This window comes from Haemaphysalis longicornis, unplaced genomic scaffold (genome assembly GCF_048455015.1).
Source record: "Haemaphysalis longicornis isolate Haplotype H1 unplaced genomic scaffold, Haemaphysalis longicornis Haplotype H1 scaffold_6, whole genome shotgun sequence".
Classification (NCBI taxonomy): domain Eukaryota; kingdom Metazoa; phylum Arthropoda; class Arachnida; order Ixodida; family Ixodidae; genus Haemaphysalis; species Haemaphysalis longicornis.
The window spans coordinates 71,308,781-71,317,250 of record NW_027526407.1 but is presented as its reverse complement, the minus strand read 5'-3'; the positions used below and the strand labels follow the sequence as shown (position 1 = coordinate 71,317,250).

Genomic DNA, 8,470 nt, shown 5'->3' with positions numbered 1-8,470 from the left:
GGAGAGGGAGTGCGCCGTGACGGGGGGCCTGTTACAACTCCGGGAAGTGCAGTAAAGCCCGCTTATATCGAACAGCGCTAGGATTGTAAAATAGTTCGATATAGCAAAAATTTGATATAGAAAGTAAAGCAAAAAAAACCAATATGAGAGCAATCTTGCAGATGGAGTCAGGAGCTAACGCCTTGCTCTTACCACCCTGTGGTTCACTATTGACACGACACTTTCTCTGAAAAAAAACAATCATTAATTGGGGTGGAAGAACTGTGTGGGTGTAGCCTGCTTCTTGGAGCGCAGCCGTTCCTGGTGACTGCTTGCTCCCCGGCATCTAAACAGTCGACAAGCACAAGACCGCTGCCCTTAATGTCACTGCAGTACAATGGCAATGCAAAGGCACAGCAGGGCCACGGCAGCGACGGCTTCGCTCGTGCTCGGAAGCTTTACGGAGTCCTCGGCGTCTTCGACAGAGCGGAGACAAGCATGGATACAAGCGAATAACGGCGCACCCAGCGAACCGAGTAAGTGCGGGCAGCGAGTGGCGCGGACTTCAAGATCGATGACACCGCAGACCGCAGCGCCCAATGTGGCTCTTTCGGCGCCAATACGTGGAGCTGGTCCACACTCCACGGCCGGTTTGGACGTGCTCGAGCTCGCCCGGGAGTCGCAAGCGACACCCGCGCCACCGCCACGCTCCAATGTATTGCGGGAAAGCATGCCGCATGCCTAAGGAGAGCGAAAAATCCAGCGCCGGAGAGTTCGATATATCCATTGTGAGCAAAATCGCGTTCGAAATAAAAAGTTTAAAATGCATGTAATTTTTATCGGAGTTATACAAAGGTTCGATATAGGCAATAATTCGATATATCCGTGTTTGATATAAGCGGGCTTTACTGCACACCTTGTAGGGGCATAAGCTATGTTCTGTTTTCTCGTTCCACGAGAGTATTGCCAGGATTACTGCAAATGCCAGAGTTCTTTTTCTGACAATCTTGGCAATCCTCCCTAAGTGGGTATGCTACGCAAACGTGCGCCGGGGACGCTGGGTAGTCGCAGACATGAGCGCTCGGCATTTTCTTCGTTTTTTAACTGTCGGGTGGTGGCCGCAATCTTCGCCAATCTGACTAAGTGGGTATTCTCGGACTGTAAAATGTACGCCAGGGACGCTGGCCGGACTCCGCGAGCCACGCACACACGATGGTTCTGCATTTTCCTTCTCTTTTATAACTGCGCACACCATAAACTAACGATTTGCTCAATAACATCGCCGTTCAAACAAACGCGTAGCTATCAATTTGGTGAAAGACTATACTGCAACCCGATAACATTGATATAAGCGCAATCACTAAAGAACGAAGGGTTAACACAGACGGCGTTTGACGCGTTAGTTATAAAAGGACCACACGCCACCATATAGCCATTGCCTTGCTGCACTGGCACATGCTTACAACGACAATAAAAAAGTAACTCTCTTCAAGTGGTGCGCCGCAGGCCGCCGGCTCTCGACAAAGAGCAAACAGAGTGGCATCAACCATGATTAGCTTGTGGGGGGCTGCTGCGTGCCCGGCGCCGACGGAAGATAAGTGAGACAAGGGCTGATAAGGGTACACCGGTCTGCCTCACACATGGCGAACGAAAACGGTAACGCTCGGTGCAGGGCAATACTTGAAACGAACAAGATGGCTTCGGGTGGCTACCCGTATACCCTTGTGGGATTCATGGAGGAAGTGGACCGGAGACCACTTTTTTTCGTTGAACCTCTTCCCGTCACGCACGTTTGCAGTGCATGTGGACTAGTGCCCAGCGTAAAGGCATTCCTTCCTTGTGGACACTTTCTCTGTAAGCCGTGCTACGAGCAGTGTGAGCGCAGTGGCGGGATCGCTTGCCCTCTAGATGGAGACATTGGCCCGTCCAAGGAAGTGGCCTGGATAAAACACCCAGCCAGAAGCATTTTGGAAAAACAGGTACCGTTGCCATCATAACCGCGAATATATGTTTTGCCAATCGCTGCCACTTTGATGACGTGTTGGCGGATAGCTGCTGAAAGAACACCAAAACGGAGTTGCATATATCTTATTCTTCTTAAAAGTAAGTTACCTCTAGTGCTAGCCCAAGAGGCTCAAGAAAGTATTGACGCAAGACAACAACTTCGCGACTGCAGATATGTCAGCCGTATCACCTTCCCAAACGGGATGGTTGCTTTCAATCGTGACAGTGTTGTACCAATAACCATTGTGCGGCGTGCCTATCCATATTCGCGAGAGATCAAAAATTGGATTTCTCATAAGTGAATGAGGGGTACAGGCTACAGAATGCGGCTCAACAAAGGGGTGCTCCTTAGCAAAGGACCTGCAGCGGTCGGTCAGTGGCTAGTGCGTTGTGCTGCTGAGTCCAAGGACGCGGGTTCGTACCCGCGATCGGTGGCTGCAGGTCCAATTTAAGCGAAAAGCGAGAACTTCCGTGTGTCGCGATTTCGGCGCACGTTAAAGGTCTCAAGGTGGTCAAAAGTAATCCACAGAAATCTACTACGGCACGCCTATAGCGAAGGGTAATTTTACTCGGTTATGGAAGATCACGAACCATGCTTTACAATATAAAGAACTTAAACATAACACGACTTTCGGTATAATTATAAATAACCTTTATCAATCCGAAACAAAACCAAGATCGCTTACAATAATTTCTAACCGCTGAAAGTGTTTACGAGCTGAATCTGTGACTATGAATCCGCGTTGTGAAAGCAGACATATACTTTGTATGGTACGAATGAAACAAGCAGCGCCATTGTTCCGTTCACAAAGGGGACAAAATTTTTCGCCGCCTACTGGAATGACAGAAAAGTGGCATTTCAATACAGGGAAGAAACTGTCGATCCGTGCCAAATAGCGCATAGACGTCAGTTCAGCAATGACACGTTGAACTTGCCACCAAACGCCGCTCTGGCATTTACAATCTGCATGCTTAGTGCATATTTCGTAACGCCTTATCGCAGATTTTCGTGTATTTAAATGTTGCCGTTAAAAAGAGCAGTGGCGTTCTCAAGAGATCAAACATAAGCTGTACGCACCCTCTACGACTACGACGTCGCAGAGACAACAAATATTTTCATAATTTTGAAGTTATAATTTTTCACAAGCTATCAAGCTTGCTTTATTCTGGCTCGTCTTCACTTTTATCAAACGACCACTTTCTGACAGAGGCAGACAGAGAAAAAGTATAAACGTCTGTTTCCAGCGATCGCTTATGCTGGGGAGCCCGCAAGATGAGGGGCTCCTAGTCGAGGCAGCCCGGGCTTCACCAGACTTCACCTGTCCTCACTAGAAGCCGGCGCTCGGGTGCAACGTCCGAGAGAGAGAGAGAGAGCGAGAGAGCGAGAGAGAGAGAGAGAGAGAGAGATAGTGGGAGAGAGATAGAGAGAGAGGGGTAACTTTATTTCCAGATGTTGCCCTAGTCCTCGGAGCTGGATGTGAGCTGAGGGCCAAACTCTGCCCATTCAGTCCGCTGCCGCTGGCGTGTGGCGCACGAGTCGGCCAGAGATGGCCTGCGAATACTCCTAGGTTGGATAGGGTTATAAGGGTTATGCTTCCACTCTCATACAATGTGGTAGAGTGTGCAAGACATGAAGCAGAAATTGCGGGTTTGGAGGGGGGTTGTAGAGGGATACAAGTTTGCAGCAGATGAAACGTTGCCAAGCTTATCCACTTTGAACACCATCAGCGAAGTTCTTCGAGTGTAGCACGACCATCATGTAGACAGCAGATCACGTAGCCGACAAGATGCCGTCCGCTATGTCACCGCTGCACGACACTGGCTCCGACACGCGTGAAGTACTCTTCGGCCAGGGGAAGGATAATCGGGGCAAAATCTGGTACTCTAAATCTCGACTCTATTTGAACTACTCGCTCGTGTGTCAATAAAAACTGTGTATAGGTATCCTGGAGACGACATATTTTAATAACAAGATAAAACCCCTGGGACTTTCGAATTGAATCATCGTAATAAAACAAATTACAAACACCTATTAATAAATGTCCATAATTTTCTGGTTTCTGCTCTACCCCACTGAATTGGTTCTCCAAGAGCTGTGCTTTTTTATAGTAACTGCTCGTGCACTTTATCTAGGGTGCGGCAGATGCGATTCTCATTTTGCTTGTCTTCGTCTAGCATATAGTAACTGAGAACTTAAATACAATTTCTATCCCAAGGGCACACATCGTTTACATAAACGGTATCCATTTTAATGGCCTGAATCAGGCATTTAGAACTTTGGTGTGTTTCCGCATCGCTTCTCAATTTAAAAAAATACCACTCCATCGCCTAACCTAAATTTATTTTTCTGGTGCAGATTTTTTGCTGGAATCGTACCAACGGCTGCAATGTCGTCACGACTGCTGCGGAAATTTGCAAACATTTTAACCATCAGTGCGGGTACCACTTGGCAAGATGTCCCCAGTGCCCCGTGAAAGTCCTTACTACCGACGTGTGTGCACATCTTCAGTCTCACTGTGACGACCGAAGGCCACCCAGTGAAGCTGCAGTCCAACCGGGACTTAGTGTTCCCCAACGACCGGACGATTTCACCATCACACGTTCGGAGAGTTTGATCAGCTCTGCGGAGGGAATACCTAACACAAACTCAATGGCCGTCTCCACCATCCAAGCCCAGCTGAAAGAAATCAGCGACGCTTTAAAGAATCTTGCTCCTTTGACAACTAGCTATGACGGAGAAACAGAGCAGAGATGTTTGGAAGCAAGGCACCTTCAAGAAGGCCTTAGCCAAATGAGGAGTCAAATGATCGAACTAAAAGATCAGCTTGACGAGTTCATGCACAACGTTCATGCTAACCAACAGACTTTCCACAACAGCTTTGTCGAAAAGAATGAGGCGCTAAAACAAAGTCTAACTGACGCGGCTCAACCGGTAATTGATCATAGTGCACTGGCTCCGCAGTTCGCCGCATTCAGAGAAGCAATGGAAGACAGGCACCTTGAAACAAAGGCTGAACTTGAGCGGATTTCAATAGCGATTGCTCACCAATACGATCGAATAAGTGAGCTGTTGCGTCCTACCGATGCCCTTGCAGTCAGACCATCAGAGCAGTCTATTGAAGGTACGGAAGCGCATGCGGAGACTTTGGCGCTGAATGCGGGCAAAATTGCTTGGGCCAAATCCGGCCTTTCTGAGGACACCCGAGAGGTGCTGGCGCGGTTCCCTTCGGTCATGAGTGTTGCCTCAACGCACACGTGGGTGTTCGAGCAATATGGGATGCTTTTCGAAACAGCAAGTTATGCTGGCAACGCGTTCGAAGGCACAAATCCGGTGTATTTGCGCGGCTACTACGTGTCTATTGGCATCGAACTAGGCCGGAGTGGCTGGTTACGGCTCTACTTTCGAATCAGCAAAGGAAAAATTGATCATTTTCTGGAATGGCCGTTCAATCTAAAAATGAAGTTCAGCATTCTTCACCCACAAGGGCACAAGAAAGTGGAGTACAGTAGGACACCAAGCATTACCAAGTACGCAACCTACTTTTCAAGACCGGTGCAGGACCATAACGGCTTTGTTCCAGTCTGTTACATTCCCAACGGACAAGCACAACTCGAGACGTGCATCCACGAGAGTATAGTACTCATTGGGTAAGTTCCCTCCAGTTTGCAGACTACGCGCCGATTCGTTCGCAATTCCATAGTGGTTAAGCTAAAAATTTATTTGAATACGTATATTGTAAAATTTTTTAAGTTACGACAGGGCCAACCGGCATCCAACTAGTGTTTTAATGAATATAAATTTTAGCACCGTAACATGAAGTTCTTACAATAATCCAACTCCCGTATGTTTCTCTTTAAACATTCGTATCCAAATATTTACTTCCAAAAAACGAGGCAATATTTCTTAAAATTTCATAACCCCTATCCAATAAAATGACTATAAAATTTACAGTAACCACTACAAAAAGTTACGTCTCCTTAGGCAGTACTTCCTCTTAAATCACTTCATGTTTCTCGCCCTTTTTGTAGAGTAAATGGTTGACGTTCGGGCTATCTTGACCGAGAAAATAGTTTCAAGGTACAGGTACTTTCAAGAGCGAAGCTCTTCTGCAAATTGTGACTTTTCGGGTCCGCAGTTAAAAATACCAAGAAATTGCCCAGCGCATACACGTGCGGGCGGGCCTCGCGGCGATTACCCGACAGTTAACAAAATCAAGAAAATGCTTACCGTTCGGGTGTACGTGCTTAACCACCACCGCCCATCGTCCCCTTCGCAAGTTTGTCAAGCCAAGCATACCCACTTAGAGAGGTTGACCAAGATTGCAGCGACCACCCGAAAGTTAAAAAAACCAAGAAAATGCTGAGGGCTTGTGCATGCGTGCCTCGCGGCGACCGCCAATCATCATCGCCGCACGTTGGCAAGCCAAGCGTCCGCACTTGGTAAATTGGCCAATATTCTCAAAAGCCTCCCGCGTTCGCCGTTATGGCGGCAACCCTTGCTCGGAACTAGACAAACAGGTTATATCGGGCGCTCCTCTAAGGTGATCTCTAATGATTATCACTTCCAAAAAATGAAACCTGGCACTTATCACAACAATGATGGAGTAACGGTTGTTGCGGCATCGGCTGCAATCGTGGACTTAATCGCGATGGTCGTGAAGGTTGCGTATAGCTTCGCTACCTTCAAATCTTACTCGTTTGTGTGAGATTCCTTCATTTTTATCACCTGAGGCTCTTTGTTAGGGACACCTTTTTTGTTAGAAGAACAGGAGAAGACTCGAAGAATTTCCTATTTTCTGCAAACCAAAGAAAACTACATATAACAGATAAAAAAAATACCTTGCCAGCTTCGACCGGGTCTTCTCGTTCAAAGCCCTCTGTTGCCAGAAAAAAATCCACCAGGTGCTATCTCTTCTTGCAAAAGGTCGCAGAATTAAAAGGAAACATGTTATAACAATTAACCCGATGGATGGTTGAAGTAACAAAATTGGAGGCATAGAATGGAAAGGGCATCACACGACAGGAACGCATTTCTCGCATAGGACGTATTCGCGAGCAACGTGTTCAGATTTTTAAAGCAGCGTACGAGAGAATCGTACAAAAGAGCGGTGAATTTACGGCATCTTGTATAGGTAAAAACGTTTAGATTACTTTGTTTCTGCTTTTTGTAACGCATTGTGGAGAGGGACAGTCGTCGACTTAGCTTTTTGTGTGAAACTACGGAAGAAAGCTTGGCGCTGGCTTGGCTGTGTGGTGGTCAGAAAGAATTGGATGTCGAAATAGGACGTTAAGGCTTTGGTGACCGCATCTTAATGGAGCCATGAAGACAAAATACAATTTTGTTCAGTTTCAAAGAAGTAGTCTTTGGCAAGTAAATCATGTGTATTGCAGCCACAAAAACCGTTGTTGTTAACCAAAAAAAGCAAGGAATATTAAAAGCCTTCAAGCTTCGCGACACAGTGACGTAGTATGAGCAGGATTGACGTAATGTGAACAGCATTGCAAACTAAAATATTGTGTTAACGGCACGGTCAGATCCAAATGATGCGATCGAACGAAACTTACAACACCGCTGCAATCACCCAGTCATTTCTTTGGTGGGTGGATTTGGTCGGCCGCCGTCATAATTGTATTTTCAAGCATGGCCCCCTTTATTGGCTAGCATAAATGGCAACTTTATTACAAAAATCTCCTGACAATGATTTGTATTATAATAAAGTTTCAACATACAAGGATAGCTAGTGAGCGCCCAATAAGGATTATGCCACAGCGAGAACAGAAGGTTTTCCTAAATATTTTCCCTTCCACCCTTGCTTGTTTAAACGCGTGCGAACTACGATTACTGTTGCCTAACCCAGCACCGGAACTGCTTTTTTTGTTTTTCAGCCTTACACTGGAATTTCAAGACAACCAGGCACAATGAAGGCGGCTTTCACAATTAGGAGTCTGCCGTGACATTCCTGCAATTGGGCCATTAGCTCTGTGCCCAGCGTGAATACTAATATTCTTCGAGTTGAAGGTAACGAACGCCCTTAACGCTTCGAAAGCAGAACTTCAATTTCCGGGATACTAGAATAAAACAGATTTATTTAGCGCCAGATTTTTGTGTGTTTGTTTCATTCCCCCCTGTTTTGCCCGCGGCCTCCAATAACCCGTGTGTTAGCAACCATTTAAATTATTTTTGACGTTTCCCATCTTGGGATATTCACTTCGTTTTCTTTAGGTACGCTAGTTCGGGTGAACAGTGGGAGGGCATATTGGTGAGCACCGACTCGGAAATCCCGAGTAGTCCGGTGGAAAGTGTCCATGCAGTCAGCTCAAACCATTGCTTTTGGGTTTCCAAGGCTTATCATTTCAATCAGTCTTGCCGGTGAAACTTAGGCCAGAGAGTGAACTGTTTTCTTTTTAAAAATAAAAGTAGCGCTTAAATGTATCGTGGTTTGCAATCCTGTCGCCAATCTTAAATATCATCCTTAAGCTAGCGAGT

General features: G+C 46.5%; 1 long non-coding RNA gene across 1 annotated transcript; it reads left to right on the top strand.

Annotated features, from left to right (window-relative positions):
- Positions 1-1,547: 1,547 nt before the first annotated feature.
- Positions 1,548-8,083, top strand: LOC144142976 (uncharacterized). Its single transcript, XR_013317075.1, has 3 exons — positions 1,548-1,958; positions 4,340-5,631; positions 7,870-8,083. It is a non-coding gene; the product is annotated as an uncharacterized LOC144142976 (long non-coding RNA).
- Positions 8,084-8,470: the final 387 nt, after the last annotated feature.